This window comes from Castanea sativa, chromosome 9, assembly GCF_040712315.1.
Source record: "Castanea sativa cultivar Marrone di Chiusa Pesio chromosome 9, ASM4071231v1".
Taxonomy (NCBI): Eukaryota; Viridiplantae; Streptophyta; class Magnoliopsida; order Fagales; family Fagaceae; genus Castanea; species Castanea sativa.
In genome coordinates, this window is record NC_134021.1 from 22,826,271 (window position 1) to 22,851,946 (window position 25,676).

Genomic DNA, 25,676 nt, shown 5'->3' on the forward strand with positions numbered 1-25,676 from the left:
GTTGACCTAAAATAATCTTAATTAATGTAAAGCATACTTAGAAATTTTTGTGTCACTTTAGTTGACCGACCTAGCCAGACTCATCATAACTCTAATTTTTCTAGATAAACCTAGTCAAGACATAGCAGGGCAAGAGAAATTAGAAAGGCTCATTAACATAACAAAAGACATACAAAAGGGAGCACATATGCTAAACCCTGAATTGATATACTTGTTAATTGTTATGATCGTGTCACCCTAGGTCACGACCTTGGATAAATTAATGACTAAGTGCCAAGTTGGCACTCTTCCTCAAACATTATTTTTTGGCAGTTGGGGACAACATTCACAAAATAAAAGTGACAAAGGCAACTAAATATTGCTAGAAAGGAACTATGGCAATGGGAGAAATTGAGAGAGCAAAGGTGAGTTTTTAGAGTGTGTTTAGTCGGGTAGAAATGATGGAAAATAAATGGTGAGGCCTAGGTATTTTCTCCCCAGGCCCACTAAATATTTTCTTCTCAAAATAGAGAGAAAACTGAGTGAAGATATTTTATTAACAAAAATGACCATGTGCATGTGCACATGAGCTTCTTCAAGTTGTCTTTATTTTATTTTTATTTTTTTTCTTCTCCCCTGGTAACACATTGCCTGGTTACCTTTTTCTTTTTCTTTTTTTATTTGGGCATCGTTGCCTCTCTCTTTTTTTCCTCTTCTAGACAGTAACGATGCCTTTCTTTTTTTTTTTTCTATTCTTTTGATTTTTTAGGGTCCGGGCATGATAGTTTTTTTTTTTTGAAACTAGGCATGATTTTTTTTTTTTGACATGATTTTTTTTTTTCTAATAAATTTGGGCGATCACTCTTTTTTGTAGTTATTTGTTACTTTTTTTTTATTTTGATTAGGCATCCTTTTTTTACAAGGGTATAAGAGTAAATTTATTCAAACTCATTTTTTCTATCCCTCCACTGTTTCACTCCTAACCAAACAAAAATGTGAGAAAATAAAATTTTTTATATCCTCTTACTATTTTCTATTCTCCTACTTTTCCATTCCTCCAACCAAACGGAGGTTAAAAAAATAATAATAATAAAAATTAAAAAAAAAAAACAAAAACAAAAACAAAAACGATAGAAGGCCAAATGGTACCCTTATCCAAGGACATGTTAGGGGTCCCAACCTCACAGGGGCAACAGAAAGTCATAGTTCACATATTTGCTCAGCCCGAAACACTGATTGTGGTTCAGTTCTTCTGATCACCCTGGCCCAAATGTCATCAACATTGGGTAGTGACCCATTAATAAAAGCGATGAAGGACTAGCCCTTGAGTGTAGTTCAGTTCTCCGAGGACATGTTAAGATTTAAATCTTCTCTCCTCTGTTCTGACTATCGAATTATATAATAATAATAATAATAATAATAATAATAATAATAATAAACATTTCTAACCATCTAACAAACAAACAAAAATCTAACTAACTCATTTCTAATAAATAGTTAAGAGTTATCTTTAAAAACTCTAGAGAATAACAATCAAACTTATAAATATCCAAATTATGCTAAGAGTCTTGCATTTTACTTCCAAATTAATCTTCTCTTCTTCTGTGTTCTTAAAATTTTTCTAGTAAAAAACGAAATTCTTTGTTTCCTACATCTAGAATGGACTCATCTTCTCAAAAAAAAAAAGAAAAAAGAATGGACTCATCCAGTCATCCAACCTGAACTAAGTGAGGGCAATTTGGTCATAAAAAATACTTAAATGGAAAATATTTAAAAGAATATCCCAACCACAATTTATAATTAGTTGTATTATTGTTTCCAAAAGAAAGGAAGTCAAAAAAGGAAATAGTTTGAAACTTTGGATTGTGTCCATTGTTTTAAAACACTGGATGGAGACATATACAATTGACTGCGTGTAGTTCGGGCACGGGCCCAATATCCCAGAATATTGAACAAAATTCTTTCCCAAAAGGTGAGCCTTCTAAGTTCTAATTAACACCTCTTGCGTCATGACGTGACAAAAAAAAAAAAAAAAAAGCTTATGAAACGATGAAACGTGTCCTCATTTGGCCTAATTAACCTTTGGCATTCTTCAAAAGTCCTAAGGAGTAATAGCCTCTTGAAGGACAATATTTCTCAAGAATGTGGTTGGGGAACGGTGATAATATTTCTCCTTTGTCTTTTTATTAAACTTGATTAAAACATAAAAATATTTCACTTCATTGGAAAGCACATCAATATTAATTTAGCAATTAAAAAAAAAAAAAGTTGAGTTTAAGGGTATGTTCAGTTGGAGGAATGGAAAAGTGAGAGGATGAAAAATTATGGGAGGATGGAAAATATTTAGTTTTCCCTCTTGTGTGTCCGCTTGGAGGGGTGGAAAATTGGGAGAAGAGAAAATGTAATTTATATAAATTGACTATTATAACCCTTATTACATAATATGTAAGAAATAGATTTATTTGTACTCATTACATAATATAAAATTTATCACTTCATATATATAAATTTATATTATTTTTTTATTATTATTGATGATGCAAAGAAGATCAGTACGCTGGATGCTCCGGACTTCAAAGGACTACTGGTTCTCTCTGCGGCCTGAAAAAGAAAGAAAAGCGAATCAAAGGCGATCGGGGCTGCAGGACAAAAACCCTCCGATGGCAAAGTTAGTTTTTCCCTCTATGTTATCTGAGTTCTAACTTTTTTGGAGTAAAAACTGAACATACCTTGGCCTTGTCTGAAACAGCCTTTATATAGTGTTCTTATAGGCGGTTATCAAAATTGGAACTTCTCCTGGATTCAAGGAGAGGTAGAAATCAAACGTAACTTTCATAACCGTTTGGAAGTTATGTTTTTGTTTCACAACGGATACCTGGCGGTTATGCGTGGGATAAGGGATTATCACACCTTATTCGGAGATTTTCCTAAGTGTGATACCCTCGTCCTGGAGTTCCTCAGTTGGGTGTGCTTTGGTACACGCGCAAGGGTTGTTTCATCTATCGGGCAAATTCCTTCAAGACGAGGCTGTCGGCACTCTGGACGAGTGCATCACTGGTGGTGCTTACCTTGTCCAGAGTTCTTCCTACCTGGACGAGGTAGCTGAAGGTAGGTCAAGAAGGGTGTTTACAATTCCAAACTGGCCATAGACGACCTTTATGGACGACTTGGAGATAGGCAAAATCAGTACCCCATCAATTATAATATAAAAATTAAATTAGGTCATGTTGAAAAAAAAATGTTCAAGTAATGTTGAAAAAAAAAAAACAACGTTTAGTAACGTTGAAGAAGAAGAAGAAAAAAAGAAAGAAAGAAAAAAAAGAACAGAACGTAACGTAATGTTGAAAAAAAAAACGTTCAGTAACGTTGAAGAAGAAAAAAATAATAATAAATAAATAAATAACGTTGAAAAAAAAAAGTGATGAGAAGCATCAGGTGGGATGGGGGCATTTTAGTAAAAGCCCCCATCCCAACATTTTTTCCCCACCATTTTCCTCCCAAATTTGGGAGGAAGATATTTGTGGGCCTAGGAGGAAAATTTTCCTCCCGGTTTTCCATCCTTCTTATGTTTTCTCTCCAAACAAATAGTGAAAAATGCCTATTTTTTTAAGTTAATTTTTCATCCTCCCTATTTTCACTTCAAACGGACGGAACCTAAATGCTCTTTTAACAATCAATATTTCAATAGTGTGAAGGAATGAAAAGAAATTGCTTTCTCTCGTTTTTCTTTTTCTTTTTACAGACAGTAGGAAAATCTCTAGCAATTCATGTGCCTCTCATTTAAATGAGAAGAAATGCCACAACTGGATTCAATTAAAAATCGTTAGCTTAAGAGAAGTTTAAATTAGAAATCTCCAAATTATGGATGGGAAAGCAAAGAAATAAACGAGAACAACAAAGAAAACTCAGATGATTAGGTAGTGAAGATAAAGGGATATATGTCATATATTAAAGAAAAAGTACTTTATCTGTTTTTATTTTTTCCATTTACCAAGAGGTGCTTTTAACTTTCTCTTTTTTAAAGGAAAAGAGAAAGTGTAGGGAAGGAGGAATATGTTGAGTCAAGCTCTCTTTTTTCTTTTCTTTTTTTCTTCTTTTTTCTTTTTTACCCTATTGATTAACTTGGATTTTGGCTATTCATTGATTTTTTTTGTTTTTTTTTTTTTAAATCCTGGCTGTAGGCTATTTATTAGTTGATTTGAATGTTTTATGATCAATTAGGGGCAGACCTCCATGCTTTTGTTATACATTGTTGTTGTTGTTGTTATTATTATTATTATTATTATTTTAAGAAGTTGTTATAGTATTATAAGTTAATTGGTATCAAGTTTATTTCATCGTTTTTTTATATGATTAATTTTTGTCATGTTAAGAGACTTGGAAACAATGTTGTTCATAGTCTTGCGAGAAGAGCTAGATCGATTAATTCTCCTCTTGTCTGGATGGAGGCTATCCCTTCAGATATCTATGATGCTTATACCAAGGATTTGTTTTTGATTGAATAAATTTCCCTCTTGGAGGGGTTTCTCAAAAAAAAAAAAAAAGTTAATTGGTATTAAGGAATCTTTATATGATAAAAGACAATGACAAAAATAATAATTTTATTTGGCGATGCTAATAAAATTAACCCATGGGCGCTAGAAGGTTCACATTTAATGCTAGACAAGATCATGAGAGAGAGAGAGAGAGAGAGAGAGAGAGAGAGAGAGAGAGAGAGAGAGAGAGAGAGAGAGAGAGAGAGAGAGATTGTGCTTGTGATCGACCTATTAACTAACAAATTCTTAATATTAATTATATTTTATGCTTTGATGATAGCATAATATATAGAGAAGACTTTATAAATTAGATTTTAAATCTTGAAGATTATTTACTTACTCAAATATCTCTAAAAATAAATCAAATCAAATAAAAAAAAATATCCCTAAAAATTTTAAGTTGCAATAATGCCAAACCATGTAGATTTTTGCTATATATAACCTAAATTTTTTTCATATAGTAAAATGATAGTCGCTTACTCTTGTGGATGAAAGCACATTGTTGGATCATGGAAATTCTCTACATTGATTTCTCTCCTTTCTTCTATAATATTGCATAAATTGATTTTCACAACAATTTCAAAATGTGAAGGAATAAGCCTAGAAGGAAACTTACTACAATCACCCCCACACAATTTCTTCGTGGTTGAGAATAAAGAAGATGGTGATAAAAATTTTTTTTTCCTACAATTTTGATGAACTTAAAATTATAAGAAAAATAAATTCATATATTTTAAATAATTTTAAAATTTTAAAAGATAATCTAATATTCTAAATAACCTTTTATTAGGAATGAAATATTTCAATTTCCAAATGAAAAGTCGAGTTTTATTCAAGTGGAGTACGATGCAAGACAAAGTATACGGGTAAATTTTTTATGGGTAAACTACATATTTGATCCCTATCCTTTACACCAGATTTCAATTTAGTCCCTAACCTTTCAATTGTGTCAAGTTGGTCCCTAAATTTTTAATGCCGTGTTAATTTAGTCCGTACCATTATCTTTTGGATGGAAAAGTCTGACATGTCAAACAGTTCTTTTTTTAAAAAAAAATTGCCACATCATTTGCCTCTGAACTAACATGTCAACATTTTAAATTTTAAATTAGAAAAAAAAAAAAACAGATAATTGAATCCTAGCTCACATCTATCGACAACAAAAAAACCCCTTTCCTCAAAAAAACAACAAAAATCCCTTAAGTCATAGTCACAATTTCATCACATTTTGGTCCTCTAGAGAGAAAGGTGACACCTAATGGCAACAACTGGATCTGAGGGCCAATGGAGTCGTCGATTATCTGAGGGCCGACGGTATCATCTTTCTCTCAGGTTTTTATATCTTGTTTTTTTTTGGAATGGACCAAAACGTGAAGGTTCAGTTCTATGCAAATTTAATTGTACAGATTTTTGGGTACAAGGAAATAGAGAGCCCCAATTTTGTTCACCATACTGCTTTTAATTATAAGTTTTTGGATTTTTCACGTATGTGATCAAGTACTGTTTTTTCAGTGATGATTTTGCAATCATCTTCTTTATCTTCAACATCAGGCTCACCTGCATTGATTTAGGGGTAGAAGTGGTAAGTGAAAGGGACTAAAACTACTAAACCTTAAAAAATATCTTGGATTATTTTTTGAAGTTACACATATAATGGCTAAGGCCATACTGTATTCTTTAAAAATAAGTTCAGCCTTAACAGTCAACTTTCCTTGATGAGGATTTGACAAAATAGAAATTTTATACCGTGAAAGAAAATTTTGTGATGAAACGATGGAGCAGAGAAATGGGTATAGGGAACTATGGAGGAAGAGTCATGGATTTGGGAATGTTTCTATTGTCGTTTGGTTTACTCAGAGAGAGAGAGAGAGAGAGAGAGAGAGAGAGAGAGAGAGAGAGAGAGAGAGAGAGAGAGAGAGAGAGAGAGAGAGAGAGAGAGAGAGAGACAAACCTGATGCTGTTGGAAGAGAGAGGCGCCGCCTGAAGGAAGGAGAAGGAATTTTGGATTTTAGCAAAATCTTGAAGATTTGATTTGGGTTTTCTAAAAAAAAAACTGACGTGTTCTCTTTTAAACCAAAAAAAAAAAAAAATTGATGTGTTAGTCTAGGTGGCAGTTGATGTGGCAATTTTTTATTTTTTTATTTAAGCTGTTTGACACGTAAGACTTTTCCATCTAAGAGATAACGGTAGGAACTAAATTGACACGGTATTGAAAGGTTAGAGACCAAATTGACACAATTAAAAAGTTAATGACTAAATTGAAATATAATGTAAAAGATAAGGACTAAATATGTAATTTTTTTCATTTTTTATTTATTGTTATTTTTATATTTGTAATTTGCATAATTTCAGGATTTAGAATTTTATTTTGCTTGATTTTAAGAGCTTTTAAGGCTTTCTTAGTAATGACCATACTATATTTACATAGAAAATAATTTTTTAGAGCTTTGAAATAGGCTTTGTATTGTAAAACAAAAATAACACTTTGCTTCCAATAAAATTAAGATTTTCTTTATTTTAAATAGATTCTAGAATTATTCCTTAGGAATACAACACACTATGAATTCCATTTTTGCAGTAGCTCCTCATATTTGTTTCCTTTGTCTGGGTGTGTTTAATAATCTCGATTCTAAAAATAAAAGTTTGAGATTGTCTCACCAGACTTTCATATTTTTTATTAATTTATTCCATCATTTTCTCAAATTGAATTTCTCTAATAATTCCTCTAAATTTTTCTCATTAACAAATTTGGTAAACTTTCTGTTACACTCGCATTTATAATTAAAATTTATTATTGAAATTCAAGTATAAATTTCAATGAAAAATGTTATCCCTATTCTGGAAATTTGACTATTCATTTTTAATATATTTTCGTAATAACTCAATTTTCTTAATTTTTTTAAAATGTAAATATAAAATAAATTTATTGCATCAAAATAACCAAAATTAAGTTAAAATAGTGGTAATAAATTTTGTTCTTGAATGAATAATTTACCTACTCTATCAAATTATATAGTTAGAAAAGTATAAAAAGTAAAAACTACACAATAAATAGTGTATTCAATTTCGGTAGGAATTTTAACTTGTATATGATGATATTTATTTATAATGGTATGAATATGTAGTGAACCTTAATATCTGTGACTCCTTATTAAATTCCAAATATTCATACTCAGACACAAGAATTAATTGAGCCCATTCAGCCATCTCCATCCAATTGCCCCCATGGTTAGTGTTGTAATGCAAATGCCACTATCCCCATAACTTAATATAAAATGACAAAAATATATATATAATAAATTCTAAACAAGAGATTAACAAAAGCACCAGTTAAACAAAAATTCAGCACTCAAATGAAACAAAGGTAAATAAATTCTACCATAACAAATCAAACAGACACAATTTCTTGAACCAAAGGTGTTGGCAACCAAATAAATCAATTTCCATTATACAATCATATCACACCAAAGCAACAAACATTGATAGAATCATAACAACCAAAAACCTGACATACAAACATCACACTCGTACAGACAATGAAACAGATACAACAAAAACTCATTACATGTACACGTTTATAAAAAGAAGTAATAAAAAAAAAGTATTTTCTGACTAACCCATTTCAAGTTTTTGCCGGAAAATTCAGCTTTCAACACATATGGGATCTCTTTTCTTTTTTTTCTTGTCTTCAAGAGGTGAGGAAGAAGACTGGGTGAAGAATTAGGTGGAGTAACTTGATGCAGGCGTACGAGAAGGACAGGAACACCACACCGTACACGATCCGGATAGCCATTTGAATAGCGTTTGTGTGTGAGAAAACTAAAAAAATGAGGGACAAAGTTTGGATTTAAAATAGGACCTGGATGAGGCTTTTTTAACACAGTTTGAGCGGAATGATACACGTGTCAATTAAGGGTATAGAGTATCGATTCGCCGCGTGGGAGAGATGTATGAGAATGTCACACGTGGAGGGGTGTTGCTTTAGAAATTATATAATTTCTTTTTTTGGGATAAAAATATGGCTTGGCACATTAAATTGAGAAGCACTACATTTTACAATATTTTAATAACAAATTATAGATAGTTAGTTATTATTAATTCAAATTTGAACTTAATACTAAGGTTACTTTTTTAACTCAACAACAACTAACAACAACCTGCCACTTAGGATTCATTGTAAAAATATTGTGAAAATATTGTGTATATATTATTTCTCTATTAAATTTAGTTTGTATATTTATGGGCGGTGGAGTAATGGGCATAGACTTTTTTGAGAGAGTTTCAACATATGGCGTCCGCTTTTGATAATAGCTCTTTATTATCAGACCAAGACACCAATCAGTTTTTTGTGTAGATGGGGATTGAACCCCAGATTTTTTATACAACCATCAGAGACTTTACCAGATAGGCATAGACTTCAATTTCAATATTTTATGATATTTTTTTGTTCATTATGCATTCATATATGATGATTAATTCATTACTTTTCTTGGCTTGACCTTAACTTGAATTTCAGATTTTAAAGGTCAGGTTTTGAAAATTTACGCTTTTATTATAAGTGTTCACTTTTGACAAATTTTAAAACTATTATCAACAAAATTACTAATGTAATGACTCAAACTTGTCATAGAGTTTTTTTTTTTTTTTTTTTTTTTTTTTGGGAAAATAGGAAGCTATTATTACTTAGATAACATGTTTATTTGGTTAAGAGTGAAAGTGTTTTACCACTGCGCACCCTTGATGCGGTGGTCACTCCACAAATATAAATGCTTGTGGGGTGTGAGAGGTAAAGGCTGGAGTTCAAGTCTTTAGGAGAGAGCTCCACACACATATATAGTATATACTTAGATTAGGTTAGAGTAGAAATTCAATCTTGTATAAAAAAATAAAAAAAAAGTGAAAGTGCTTTGTTTGTTAAAAGAAAAAGACAAGTCAAAGGGCTTTCAAATAAGAGTTAAATTATATCTTAAAATAGGTTAATTGTATTTTTTTTTTTCATAATCACATGTGTAGAAATTTTTTGTTAAGTACAATCTAACCCAAAGAAGAAAATATACGAGAGAAATAATCTCAAGAAATTGATAGATTTATAAAATCCTAAGAAATTGATAACATGTAACTTCCATTTTAAAGTCATTCCCAAAAGATTCTCCTCCTAAAAGAAGAGACATTTTCGTTTGATATTAATGGATTTGTATTTGGTTTCGCACGAGAATTTATTGTAACATGCATTTCGGGAAGCTTCAAAAGGTTCGGTGAAGAAAGGTAAAGTCGTATTATACTGAGAGGTGCTACGTCCACAACATTTTTACAACAAATCATAGGTGGTTAGTTGTTATTGGTTCAAATTTGAACCTAACACTAAGATTATTTTTTTACCCCAACAATAACAACCAATAACATCCTACCACTTAGGATTTGTTGTAAAAATGTTGTGAAAATGTTGTGGACATATCATTTCTCATACTATTATTACCAAAAACTACAATAGGGGATACTAACAATAACTCGTATGTTATAAATATATATCTTATATGATATTGTGTCAATGGGGTCCATAGCTCAGTGGTAGAGCATTTGACTGCAGATCAAGAGGTCACCGGTTCGAACCCGGTTGGGCCCTTCTGTTTTCCCAATTTTTTTCCACTAATTTTAGTGTAAACTTGGATTTCCAGAAAATAAAAAGTGAACTTAAACATTAAACTGGAGTTTGGATTGGAGAGTGGAGACTTGAGGACCGGTTTATCTCCTTAGGGATTGGGCTATTGGTCCTATCCTTTGCCCACAAATGGGCCTATATACTACATAAGTGTTTTTTTTCCACTAATTTTAGTGTAAACTTGGATTTCCAAAAATAAAAAGTTAACTTAAACATTAAACTGGAGTATGGATTGGAAAGTGGAGACTTGAGGACCGGTTTATCTCCTTAGGGATTGGGCTCTTGGTCCTATCCTTTGCCCACAAATGGGCCTATATACTACATAAGTGTATACATATGAGTAAACAAAATTTTTTAAAATTTTAACTTTTAACACCTCAAAAGTTACTTTATTCTTTTTGACAAGCTACTTTACAATACATTTAACATTAGATACTCTATTTTTTTAATGTTTCATTTAAATATTCTTTCTTTATTATTGCTATATTCTTTCTTTTTCCACTCAAGTCTCCATCTCTCTAAGTTTCATTTGAATAATTTTTTTTTTGTTTACCATCTAACTACAATAAAGTGCCAAAGAGCATGGTTAAATTAACAAATTTAACAAGGTGTTAAAAAATTTGACTTTTGGCATCATTGATGTAGTGGGTTTTTTAGGGTTTTGGATTCTATTTTAGCTATTTTAGCACCTTTAATATGAATGTTCTAATGCCTCTTTAAAAACCTTCGATTTCAAGTAGTATGCACAAATGAGCAAAGTTAAATTAACATTATCCGGAAGTTATGAAAATATTGGTGGTGAGAGATACTTTGTATCTTTTCCTTTTTTTTATTTTTTTGATGATCTAGTTAGAATTCCAAATACCTTGTATCTTTTCTTAGCACTACTCTTTTAATGAGAACGAAAAAAAAATGCAACATAAAATTGTCAGTTTATAAGAATTGTGATTATGCTTCGCATTTATCAAAGCTGTCAATAAAATATATAGAGTTTTATATTATGCAAATGAGTCAATCTTATACCAAAGGCTATACCGGTTTAACCAATGGAACAATATATTTTGATACCGGTTAATATCGGTATACCCTTTTGAGTTTATCGTTATTTTTTATATTTATAAATGTGTGTGTGTATTATAATAAATATAAAAGTTTACCTTAAAACATTACCTCAATTTTGAACAAATTATTTATGATTTTAGACTTTAGCATCAATTAAAAAAAATACACAATATAAAAAATAGAAAGCTTAATTGTTCGTTGCATACTAAAAAAACAAATAATACTAATAAGTTAATGCAAATAAGTTATTATTCTACCCTTACAAAAATTCAAAAATTACACAACTAAAAAAAAAAATGTTTTTTTCTGTATCGGCCGGTTCGCTCAGTACTGGCCGGTATGGCTGGTACATGGCCGGTACGGCCGGTATTTAAACCAATACAAAATTGGCATTTCGATACTGGTATACTTATCGATACAGTACATACCAACCAGTATGGTATCGACTACATTGGTTTTATGGCTACAAAATTTTACATATGAAATAAAAAGAGGTGAAGGGTGATTATTCTATATTTACATGTTAAGCATAACAGCATTGATAATATGGTGTTGAGATGAACCGAACCTATTTGTTCCATACATGATACAATTACGTGTTTTTTTTTTTTTTTTAAAGTCATATCACAATGGACTACCATTCAAAAAAGAGAAGGATTCCTCTGACCCCTGTCCCTGCGCCCAAGAGGTGGTTTTCTCTCCTCTGATTATTTTATTTTATTTTTATATATCTTCATGTCATCCAAGAATTGTAAGATTTTTTATAACTGGAACACTGAAATACACTTTAAGGAGGCAGGCATCCTATGAAGTTTCCAATTGAAAAAAGTTAGTAATTTTTTGTGGTATTTAAGTAAGTGATTTTTATATTGACATTAAGCAATACATGGATTGTTAATTGATTAAGGGTAGCCTAAGTGTATTAGTCGATCAAATGAATACTCATAATTGTTTATTGCTGCCTTTGTTGAACTTATGATGGTTGTTAATGTTGATTTAGGTGTAATTTCCAATACTCTAGTTTGAGGGGGACTCCAAGTCAGGGCTGAATGTACATTTGCTATCGCTTGTCAGAAGACCAAGATAGATTAAGTAAGCCTAAATAATTGATTTTTCATATGTATAAATGTCACAACCCAAAACCGAGTTTTGGGTTTGTACCAACATGTTCCTAGCTAAACCGAATATTTACATGAAATAATAATTAATATAAAGGGGTGGGTTATTTCAAGAATATCCTCCCATCATTTTATCTATTTATTTATTTTTACCTATTAACATGTGATATTGCAATTTACCTTCAGATATATGTTGGGCAAATTAGATTTGTAACCATTCAAGAGTTAATTGACAAAGTCAGTACGTTCAAACGGGCGATATACAAATTTGGAGGATATCCCATCTCATGGATCTGTATAAAATAATATTTTGGTGGGTTTAAAAATATGGTGTTACAATGGAAAGCTACTATCCATTTTGTGCTATTAATATTCCATATTACATATCACAGGTCCACAAGGATCTTTGCTTGTGTTGCTTGTTATAATGGAAAGCTACAAATAAAAACCATAGTCAATCTTTAAAAAAAAATCTTAGGAATGAATTGCCTTGTACAAGCAGAACACTCGAATTGTCGCCGCCAAGGTTCAAATAAGATATCTCCACCCTAATCTCATCTTGGTTAGACCGTAGTTTGGCTATTTTGCACGTATGTCATTTGGCAATCGAGGTAGCTTCAGCAACTCGCCTTGGCAAGACAAATTATTGTTCTTAAATCTCTTGTAGGTTGAAAGACTACTCAAATTATAAAATCTCTAGGTAGGTCGAAGGCTCTCTGTGAATGATTGCATTTTGATATATTGAAGCATATTTCGTTAGTATTCTAATTCAATGCATAACAGTGCTAGCTCAACACATTTTTTGTCATAAAGCATAGTTAGTTAAATATGGTATGCCGTACGCGTATCATACTACAAGAATATGAATAAGTATAATTTTGTATAAAAAAAAAAAGTATAATTTGGATTTTTTTTTTCAAAAAATTACATTTCAAAAATTTGGCAAAAAAATACGGGAATGGAGAAAGAACTGTACATGTATTGTACGGTATATTACATTCATACTTTAAATTTTTATAACAAAAATACAGAAATATTTGCCATATATTTTTTTGAGATAAGTACAATAATTCAACATATTATGGCCATATTAAAAATGACGAGTAATGATATATTCAAGTCAAACATAAATCATTCATTTAAGCTAGTTATGAGTAACGGCTACAAAGCCATTACAGGCATCTTTTATGAGCTGTTTCACGGCCGTTACAAATACCCTTATGACCTGTTTAATGGCCAGGACTAAGCCATTAATCACCCAGCTCAAACACAACGCCTAGGGGGGAGATCATCAAACCTTGCAATAACTCATGGGATGGCTATATAAAGCCATAAAGAGCAAGTAAACAACTACAAACTAAGCTACAATACACGTTAGTGATTTCCTAAGATAGATTAACTAATCGAAGTATCGGAGGGTCCTTCATTATTACTTTGTTTGTTCTTAACAGGAAGTCTAGTTCGTCCATCACAACTAATGAGGAATATATTGATGACACATTTCATGTTTTGTCAGAAAATTCTTAACAATTTATTTTGAAATAATTTACTTAATAAAGAAATTTATTTTAATATATATCATGAATAAATCAATGATAACACTAACAAATTACAACAATTTAACTTGAAATAGTCTACTTTCACTATTCTTTTCAACGGTACAATAGTTATTAGCAAATATTATAGGCAAATATATTGGGAGAAAATGGGCTTTTGTCTTTTTTTATTTAAACTTTCAAGAAAAATGCCTCATTTTTCAAATTATTTAGGGAAATGTCTCTGTTTTGAAACTCGATTTTCTAAAAAATCGAGTTTCAATTTAAAACTCGATTTTTGGACAATTGAGTTATAGCGAACTGAAAATTAAAATAAAATAAAAATTCTGGAACTCGAGTTCCATGTAAAGTACTTGAGTTTATGGAACTCGAGTTTCTTGAAAAAATTCAAGTGGAACTCGAGTACTTTACATAGAACTCAAGTTCCAAAAAAGAAAAATTTCTAAGTCCACATTCGCTATAACTCAACATTCCAAAAATCGAGTTATATATTTAAAACTCAATTTTTAGAAAATCGAGTTTCAAAACAGGGACATTTCCCTAATTAGTTTCAAACATGAAGTATTTTGCTGGAAAGTTTGTGAGAAATGAGTAAAAACCCATTTTGGCCAAATATGTTGTATAATAAACATAATATACTCAATGAAAAAGAATTCCATCCATTAGAAATTAGATTACTTGTGGATTATTTATTTCCATGCTTGACGGCAACATCCAAAACTCTTTGTTAAGAAATTTTATCATGCGTATTTAAATAGATGAATATCATTATTCATTACGTAAATTGGACTTTTACAATTAAATAGACACGATTATTTTCGTAACTTTGGAAACCAAATGGGAATGGGAAACGCCCATTTTTCTCAACCTTACAGACAGACAAGTTTTTTTAATGTGTATTTTGCTCATAATTATTAATTGAGGCCTAAGACGTCAATTTAAAGATAGGCTTTTTATAAAAAAGTTATTAGTTTCTTCCAATATATTAAAAGTGGTACTCGTTGAGCACTTCTTTGCAAAATCATCAATTTGATATTTGTTTTTTTAACTACTTTAGCCTTGAATGAAATGATTTTTTTTTTACTAATACCACTATGATCATACCAAAATCATAAAATATTAACTGTTATTGACATTGTAAGTGCACAATTGCACCTAGACCCAAAGACAATCACGGGCTCAAGCCCAATGAGCCTTAAACAATAAAATTTGTAGAGTGTGAGCTTGAAACCTAGGTTAGAAGTACTGGGAGCTTGATAACAGGCTTTTATGAACACGTACAGGTAAATAACGAACGATAATTGCAAATGGATCTCCTCGGACTCGAGCCGAGAACTACTTCTTTATTATTTCTCTTTCTTCCTTTAAAGATTACAATTTCTTAACTTTCTTTCTTTCTTTTTTTCTCCATCCTCTTTCTCCCCGCCCTCCATCCCCCTTAAATACTTCCTTTTGTCACACTTTCTAGATAGTGACTAGAAGTTTCAGCCCTACTGTTCAGGGGTCACTTCCCCATTAATGCGGCCAGGGAGGTAGGTGCAGAGCCTTTAATGCGGAGGTGGCAACCTTTGCCCTTGATATTTTCTTTAATACTGGTGCATCTAGAAGGTTCAGGGTGTCCCTCTTTAACCATTAGTCTTTCCAGAGCTGTGCCTTGACCTCCATAATGAAACCTTGAGTTCTCTTGGGTCGGTCCGAGGAGGAATTCACCCTCGGTTGTATCCTCGGAACCTCGGCATATGGGCCGATTCGTAGAGTTTAATTCTGGAGCAGGTCGGCCCTTCATGCTACAATCCAAAGGCCCATATGCCCATTTGGGTCCTTTTACTCCCCACAATAGCCCCTCAAAACTCTATTTTTCATCATCCGAGGAGAAAAATAGGGTTTTGATCCAACGAACACTTTCCCCACACTTTCTATAAATAACTACACGTGTGAAAACCGTTTCGAGTTCCAAAGGGTGCCACTTGGCGGTTTTATTTTCAAAAACGCGCGCATTTATTACCGTAAGTTATAACTTGTCCCCCACGTTCAACGGTGAGATGAGCATCCAACGGTCCTTGTTACTCCATGAAAATTTGGGCGGGACAAATACAATTTCGAGGCGGCTTCCCGCACGTTGTGACGCTTCGGGAACCTGCGCCTTCATTTATTTCTCCAGAGGCTAATCCCCTCAAAACATCAGCAATTACCTTTTGTCTGCAGAAATCCATGGAAATTTGCACAACTTGAAATTTGTAAGTTCTTGTTTCTTTACTCTTAACCCTTTCTCCTCGGACCCTGTCCTCGGCTAACCTTGTAACCATTCTCTTTCTTAGTACTTAGCCTTTCGTTTCTTTCCGATGGGTAAATTTAAGTATCTAGTTGATACCGCCGCGGGGATGGAGGGTTTTAGAGCCAAATATCATATTCCTAGCGACGTAGGTCTAGAATACTGCCCGATGGAAGCCGTGGCCGGTGCTAGGAAAACCGGAGAGGTCATCATTCCAATGGTCGCCTTCGTAGAAGGTGGGATGACCCTCCCAATGAAACCCGTAACCAGGGAGTATCTTCGCAACCACCGGTTGTGTCCTGATCAGTGCGCTCCAAATGTTTTTAGAGTTTTAGGAAGCGTCGATACTCTAAACGAGCAGATGGGTCTGAACCTCACCTGGCATGATGTCGTTTTTATGTACGAATGCCACAAACTCACTGGAGTAGGTTATTACATCAAATCCCGCTCCAGTGTAGTTAGGTTGATCTCCTGTTTGCCAAAATCCAATAAAGGCATGAAGGATAACTATCTAATCGTCTCTGGCAACTGGCACGACGGCCCCCACTGTCCTGTTGAGTGGGGAGATCCAGGTGCGACACCTTAGGATTTAACTTCCCCTAACTTCCTAAATAATCTAGGAATATGTATTGATATTTACTTGAGTGTGTGACTTTAATTTATTATACGTTCTACGTATCTGACCGTGTTCACTTATTTTGATGTTTCTCTTTGCAGATAAGCAAAACGTGCGCCCCCGCTTAAGCCACTGCAACATTGCCGATTTGAATTGAGTACTACGCTCCGAAGTGTTCGTCAATGAAGACTTACAACTTAGGGCGGCTCATTTGATTCTTGGGTACAAGCCTGTCCCCTCGGACTTTCAGGAGATCGAAAACGCAATAATCACGGGTGACCGGAGGCAAAGAAGGATCCATGTGGCCAGGCCGCACTTCTTAGCTGACCAAGAACTTCCCGATGACCCCAACACCATTTTGTACAACCGTCCTATCGCGGCAACCCCCCTCTCAACACACTCCCAAGCAACTGCCATCCCGGAGGAGCAGGTGTCCTCTTCACATACACTCGACGACGAAATAGACAACTTCCACCTTGAGGACATCCAAAGACCTCGAGGAAATCTATTCGTCGTACTTTCTGACAAGGACGAAGAGCCCACCGAAGCCTCTGGAGTTGAAGGGTTCATTGTTGCCCACCCCCCAGTCAAATCCGAGGAGGACATGGACAGACTTCACGGCCTTCTGACCAAGAGAGGCGAAAAAGTCGCCCAGAAGAAGACAGGAGGGTCCCAAGCTCTTCCATCCTTGCCACCTCCCCCTCCTCTAGCCGAACCCAAGCTTCCAGCTAAAGAGCCAAGAAAGAAAAGGAAAGGAGAGGCCGAGGAGACTGCCGGCGAAAAACAAAAAAGACCGAAACAACAGCCGCAGCCAACTCAGCAGCAGAAGCTAGACAAAGGCAAAGGCAGGGCTCGCTCAGTTGAGAGTGGGGAGATCCATGATGTGGCCGAAGTGCGCCGAGCACTGGCCACATGGTCTCCTGACCTTAAACTGGACGGTGCACCAATTTCCTGCCAGTCTAGTATCAGGGCAATCCAACAAGGCCATGCCCACTACTTGGCCGATGCGTTGGAGCGCCCACTTCTGCTGCCCAAGGATATGGAAACCTTGGAGAGAATGAGTCAACCCCAACTATTCCTGTCCTTAAAAAGGGAGTTAGCCCTGGTAAGTTTTAATTTTTCATGAACATTTCCTTCTTCATAATACTGGATCAATGAGAAGTGTTTTGCTACATCTAATTTCTTAACACTTTATGTAGGCCGTTCAAGAAGTCTTTGTAGCCGAGAAGTTTGTAGAAGACTCTCGGAAGAAGGCCAGACTAGAGCTTGACATTCGAATGGAGACTGAGAAGTCCCTAGGCCAAGCCCTTGCAGAAAATGAGAAACTCGTCTCTTAGGTGGCTGGTCTTAAAAGAGAAAGAGATGGTTCCGAGGCCAGCTTGAAGACGATGAAGACTCAAATAGAAGGGCAGCGCAAGCTTCTCCGGGGCAAAGACGACGAATTAGCCCAAGCCGAGAGGGAGTGTTCGGAATTGGAGAGGGAGCTTGCACGCCTGAAGGAAGAAGCCGGCGCATTCAAACGCTCTATGAAGGCTGCCAAGCAGGCGAGTTATGAAGAAGGGGTAGCTGCAACAGAGGAACAGCTGACAGAGGCTTTCGCGGCTTTGTGCCGGGAGTACTGTCAGCAAGTCTGGGGGGAAGCCCTAAGTGTAGCAGGTGTTCCTTCAGCCTCGGAGCTGAGGAAGTCTGAGAACATTTGGCTTCCCCTGGAAATACAGGAGATAGAAGAGACTCCTACTGTTGCTCCTGCCCCTGAGGCAACTCTTCTGGCTCTTCCTCCTACTGCCCCAAAGCTCGTTCCAGATCCTACAGAGCCTTCAGGTTCCAACAAAGAGATGGAAGGGAGTGGGGATGCCGAGAAAGGCTTAAGCCAAATTGTGGAGCCCAATGCCCCTCCAACAAATGCAATAGACAAAGGGAAACAAGTTTTGTCTTCCTTTGAGTTGAAGCTAAGAAATACCGAGGCGTCCAGCACTTCTCAGCAAAATCCCCCTCCAAAAGTTTAGGGACTAGCCTAGGACTTCTCTTTCTTTATAACCAGAATTTAGCATGTAATGTATGCCAAAAATTATTAATAAAAGACAATCTTTGTACAACTTTCTTCTATTTTATATTTGTTCTACCCCCTTTTTTATATTTATTTATTTATTTGTCATAAGAATTCTCATGAAGACACAGTTAAAGGCAGGGATTGCACAATTATAACCCCCATACATCCATACGCATGTTTGTCTGGCATAGAAAAATACTTAAGAACCTGATAGAGGGTGACTTAGTTTGGATACCAAGCAATGCCTTAGTTAAACAATTCCTTATAATCTGTGGCATCGTTTTTAATGGGATGTAAGGTCTGAGGACCATTCCTTAGATAAATTTACTTAACATTTAAAGACACAGAACTTAAAATCTGAATTAATGAATAGTAAGATGCTGATTTCCACAAAACATGTAATAGAAACAAGAACCGTAACAAGATATTAAGAATAGCAACTTTAACTATTAAATTTATCAAAGTAGAAAGTCCGAGGACCCGGTATAACTAAAGTTCTGGCTGACAGATGCTAAGATATCAATTTCCACAAGGTTTGTGGTCCGAGGACTACACTTAATCAAGTTTCTATTTGATTCTTAAGAACAGTAACTTCAAATGTTAATTTTCTCAAAGTAGGAGGTCCGAGGACCCGGCATAACTAAGGTTCTGTTTAACACATGATAAGATACCAATTTCCACAAGGTTTGTGGTCCGAGGACTACACTTAACCAAGTTTCTATTTGATTCTTAAGAACAGTAACTTCAAACGTTAATTTTCCCAAAGTAGGAGGTCCGAGGACCCCGCATAACTAAGGTTCTGTTTAACACATGATAAGATATCAATTTCCACAAGGTTTGTGGTCCAAGGACTACACTTAACCAAGTTTCTGTTTAATTCTTAAGAACAGTAACTTCAAATGTTAATTTTCCCAAAGTAAGAGGTCCAAGGACCCGGCATAACTAAGGTTCTGTTTAACACATGATAAGATATCAATTTCCACAAGGTTTGTGGTCCGAGGACTACACTTAACCAGGTTTCTGTTTGATTCTTAAGAACAGTAACTTCAAATGTAAGAGGTACTTATAACTTTGAAATGTTAACTTAACAAAAGCACATTTTATTAATAATAATACCTTCTAAGGTTATTTACATTCCATGGGCGTGGTACAATTCTTTCATCCAAGTCAGCTAGCCGATATGACCCTATGCCTGCTACTGAATCAATGCAATAGGGGCCTTCCCAGTTGGGACCTAACTTACCCCAAGCTGGGTTCTTAGAAGTGCCTACAACTTTTCTTAGTACAAGATCACCAATTGCAAGCGGCCTTAGCTTCACATGAGCATCATATCCCCGTTTTAGCCTCTGTTGATAATAGGTCATTTGGACCATAGCTGCCTCGCGTCGTTCTCAAGTAAATCAAGATCTTTCTCCAGGAGTCCGTTGTTATTCTCCGGGCTAAAAGAGCTCGTCTTTAGGGTGGGAAAACCAGATTCCAGAGGTATCACTGCCTCGGCTCCATAAGTCATAGAGAATGGCGTTTCTCCCGTGGACCTGCGGGGTGTGGTCCGATACGTCCACAGAACATGAGGGAGCTCTTCTACCCATCTGCCTTTCGTATCGTCCAACCTTTTCTTGAGCCCACTGACTATGACCTTGTTAACGGCCTCGGCTTGGCCATTTCCCTAGGGATAAGCTGGGATGGAGTATCTATTTATGATACCCATGTCGCCACAATATTGCTTAAAGGCCTTGCTGTCAAATTAAACGCCATTGTCTGAGATAAGTGTGTGTGGTATACCGAATCTAGTGACAATATTTTTCTAGACAAACTTCTTGGAATCAACATCTCTGATATTCGCTAAGGGCTCGGCCTCAACCCATTTAGTGAAATAGTCTGTTCCAACAAGAAGCCATCTTTTGTTTCATGCAGCTCTCGAAAATGGCCCCACTATGTCCAATCTCCATTGGGCAAAAGGCCAAGGACTGGAGAGAGGGTTAAGAACCCCACCAGGTTGATGAATATTAGGGGCGAACCTCTGGCATTGATCACATTTTCTGGCATAGTCCTGAGCCTCTCTCTGCATATTGGGCCACCAGTAACCCTGGGTCAGAGCTCTATGAGCTAAAGACCTTCCCCTAGTGTGGCTTCCACAAATCCCCTCATGCAGTTCCTCCAGTAATGCTTCCGTTGATTCAGGGTGCACACACAACAAGTACGGTCCTGAGAAGGATCGTTTGTACAGCTTCTGGTCCTCGGACAACCAGAAACGGGGTGCCTTTCGACGTATCTTTTCTGCTTCAGATTTTTCCTCAAGAAGGATATCATTCTTAAGAAAACCTATAACCGAGTCGATCCAACTAGGTCCAGGCCTTATCAGATGAATATGAACTGTGCTGACGACGGTAAGAGTTGGCTCCAACAAATCCTCCACAAGGATAACCCGGGGCAAGTCCTGAGCCGAGGATGTCGCCAACGTAGCCAAAGAATCCGCATGGGTGTTCGCACTCCTAGAAATATGAGCTAAGACGAAGGAGTCAAATTCTGCTCGCTGACTTTTGACTTGGGCCAAATATTCCTGCATTCTTGGGTCCCTGGCCTCCATAGTCCCCATGACCTGGCCGACCACTAACTGAGAGTCCGAGAACGCATGGACTTCCCTTCCACCCATCCTACGTACCATCTGCATGCCTACCAAGAGGGCTTCATATTCGACCTCATTGTTAGTAGCCGAGAATGCCAATCTCAAAGATTTTTCGAAGACAATTCCCTCAGGGGACATTAGAACAAGTCCCACACCAGACCCTCTCTGATTAGCAACCCCATCCACATACACTTTCCAAATCGAAGGCACTGTGGCCGTGATCACTCCAACTGATTTTCCATCCATGTGTGCTTCTTTTAGAGTTTCTTCTAACAATGGTTCAGTAAACTCTGCCACCAAGTCAGCGAGGACCTAGGCCTTCACCGAGGTGCGAGGCTTGTATTTAATGTCAAAAGCTCCTAAAATGGTCCCCCACTTTGCCACCCTACCAGAGTAGTCGGCGCTGCGTAACACTGCCTTGAGAGGCAATTGGGTCAGAACCACTACAGTGTGAGACTGGAAATAATGAGGAAGCTTGCGCGTGGTATGGCCAGAAGCGCTTTCTCTAAGAGCAAATAGCGCACCTCGGCCTCATTCAAAGACTTACTAACATAGTAGACCGGTCTTTGCACCCCGCTTTCATTCCTTATAAGGACCAGGCTGACCGCGTGGATGACCACTGCCAGAAAAGCAAACAAGATCTCGTCCGCCTCTAGGCGAGACAAGATGGGTGGCCGAGAAAGATATTTCTTAAGCTGCTGGAAAGCTAATGCGCAATCCTCAGTCCATTGAAATCCTTTCCATTTATTCAACAATTAGAAGAAAGGACGGCATCGGTCAACTGACCGAGAGATAAACCTATTCAATGCAGCAATCATTCCGGTTAGTTTCTGGATCTCTTTCGGGTTCCGAGGCGGCTACAAATCCTGAATAGTCTTGACCTGCGCTGGGTTCACCTCTATGCCTCTGTGAGTAATCATGTACCCCAAAAACTTCCCGGACCCCAAAAGAGCACTTTGAGGCGTTAAGGCGCAGTTTGTACTTTCTTAACACCTGGAAGGTGTCGGCTAGATCTTTGACATGTGAAGGTATTGTTTTGCTCTTCACCACCATATCATCGACGTACACCTCAATAGTCTTCCCTAGTTGCTGTTCAAACATTCTGGTCATCATTCTTTGGTAGGTAGCCCCGGCATTCTTCAACCCGAATGGCATGACCTTATAGTGGTAGTTCCCTGTTGGAGTGATGAAAGCAGTCTTCTCTTGATCCTCCAACGCCAATGGAATCTGATGGTAACCCTGGAAAGCATCCAAAAAACTCATTCGAGGATGTCCGATAGTGGCGTCCACCAGTTGATCAATACGCGGCATTGGGAACGAGTCCTTGGGGCAGGCTTTGTTCAAATCTGTGAAGTCCACACATACTCTCCACGTTCCATTCTTCTTTTTAACAACAACCGTATGCGCCAACCATTCGGGGTAGAAAACTTCCTTAATAGCCCCAGCCCTCTTGAGTTTGAGCACCTCTTCCTTTACAGCCTCGGAATGTTCTTTGGAAGAGCGCCGAGGTGGCTGCCTTCACGAAACAATGGCGGGGTTGACATTCAAACGATGGCAAATGAAGCTCGGATCTACACCTGGAGCCTCATACGAGTCCCACGCAAAAACATCAATATTGTCCTGCAGAAATTCCAACAACTCCATTTTCTCCTGGTGTGGCAAACGTATGCCGACTTGGAAGAACCTCTCTGGATCATCGGCTATTAAAAACTTCTCCAACTCCTCACAATGAGCCTCCTCTCCTGTCATCATTTCAGATGCATCAGGAGCTGTTAATTGCTATAAGTCTTTGGTGATTGAAGCCGAAGACTCGGCTTCTGTCTGGTGCAGCACTGCAGCCGACATGCATTGCCTGGCCACCGATTGGCTACCGAGGATATCTTCAACACATTCCCCCGAGGGGAACTTAACCTTAACATGTAAGGTAGAGGAGACAGCTCCAAGAGCATGCAGCCATGGCCTGGCGAGGATGGCTGTATATGGAGAATACGCGTCAACCACAATGAAATCCACCTCAACCGTTTCTGAGCCAGATTGAACGGGCAAACGGATCTGTCCCTTCGGCACAACGACTCTCCCTTCGAAGCTTATAAGTGGCGAGTCATAAGGAGTAAGATCTTCCAGCTTCAATCTTAACCCCTTAAATAGATTAGGGTACATGATATCTGCACCGCTGCCCTGATCTATCATCACCCTCCTCACATCATAATTCCCTATCCTAAGCGTAACTACAAGAGCATCGTCATGGGGTTGGATGGTCCCTACCTTATCCTCCTCGGAAAACCCTAAAACGGGCAAATTTAGCTTCAACCTCTTCGGTCTGCAGCCCGACTCCTCGGTCTGAGGGTGTGAAACTGCCATCACCTTGGTGGGAGCCGAACCGGTCCTGCCCGGTGCAGCAAAAATAACATTAATTGTTCCTAAAGCCGACCGAGATGAATTATTCCTCTGATTGTTTGAGCCAGATTGACTGCCCGGCCCGCTAGGTTGGCACAAGTGTTGCTTTATTTTTCCTTCACTGACAAGTTGCTTCAAGTGGCTCCAAAGGGTCCGACACTTCTCGGTAGTGTGGCCCACATCCTGATGGTATTGGCAGAAAAGGTTCTGATTCCTCTTCGCAGGGTCCCCGGCCATCTTACCAGGCCATTTGAAGAAGGGTTCCTTACGAACTTTCTCCAGTAGCTGATGTACTGGTTCTCGGAACACAGTGTTCACGGCCTGAGGTGCTGCCGAGCCGGACTGCCCAATGTATTCTCTCCTCGGCCTGTTATTGTGGTACCTGTCCGACCTGAAATCCCTTCTCTCCTGCGGGATAACCTTCTCCTTACCCTTTCCTTGCTGTTGGTCTTCCTCCACTCTCTTGTACTCGTCAATACGGTCCATGAGGCGACGTACGCTGCGGACGGGCTTTTTAGTCAAAGATTTTCTCAGGTCGTGATCAGTAGGAAGGCCTACCTTAAAGGTATTAAGCGCCACCTCATCAAAGTCGTCATCTATCTCATTAAACATCTCCCAGTAACAGTCGGAGTATGCTTTCAACGTCTCCCCTTCCCTCATGGTCATGGATAATAGCGAGTCCAATGGCTGAGGTACTCTGCTACACGTAATGAACCGCGAAGCAAATGCTCTAGTAAGCTCCCTAAACGAACCTATAGACCCCGATTTAAGGCCGTTGAACCACCTCATAGCAACAGGTCCCAAGCTAGAGGGGAAAACTTTACACATCAGGGTCTCGTTGTGAGAGTGCACCACCATCCTCTGGTTAAAGTGACTCATGTGCTCCACCGGATCAGTCCGGCCATTATAGATGGTAAAAGTGGGTTGAGTAAACCTCCTGGGGAGCCTCCCCTTCTCAATCCTCCGTGAAAACGGAGATTTGGAGAGTTGGTGCAACGCCTGACTCATAGCATCGTTACCTAAGCCCCTGGAAGGAGCCTTCTTGCGTCTGCGAGCTGGCTGGTCATCCTCCTCACCAGAGGACATTGCACTGGGGGGTGAGCATGATCTTGAGCTGTAGCTACCTCCCCGTTCCTCCTCTGAGGAAGGATTAGATGAGGATGGTGAAGACCTGCGTCTGGCGCGGCGTAACTTTCTCTTCAAACAATTAATCTCCTTCTGCATGGCTTTAGCTCCATCCCCATGGGTGGTGCTGCCCCCACCATGAGTATGGCTAGTCCCGGGGTATTCTGTATGGACGCTTCCCTCACGATCCCTTCAATGCTCAAGACGCTCGAAAAGATCCTCCGGTTGTGATCCCTGTGACTCTGCATGGTGAGAACCTAGGCCTGCCATAGTATCCCAACTCCTTCTAGACTAGATTCCCACAGACGGCGCCAAATGTAAGTGCACAATTGCACCTGGACCCAAAGACAATCACGGGCTCAGGCCCAATGAGCCTTAAACAATAAAATTTGTAGAGTGTGGGCTTGAAACCTAGGTTAGAAATACTGGGAGCTTGATAACAGGCTTTTATGAACACGTACAGGTAAATAACGAACGATAATTGCAAATGGATCTCCTCGGACTCGGGCCGATGACTACTTCTTTATTATTTCTCTTTCTTCCTTTAAAGATTACAATTTCTTAACTTTCTTTCTTTCTTTTTTTCTCCATCATCTTTCTCCCCGCCCTCCATCCCCCTTAAATACTTCCTTTTGTCACACTTTCTAGATAGTGACTAGAAGTTTCAGCCCTACTGTTCAGGGG

General features: G+C 37.5%; 1 non-coding gene across 1 annotated transcript; it reads left to right on the forward strand.

Moving 5' to 3' along the window:
- The first annotated feature begins 10,062 nt into the window (after window positions 1–10,062).
- Window positions 10,063–10,134, forward strand: TRNAC-GCA (transfer RNA cysteine (anticodon GCA)). Its single transcript has one exon. It is a non-coding gene; the product is annotated as a tRNA-Cys (tRNA).
- Window positions 10,135–25,676: the final 15,542 nt, after the last annotated feature.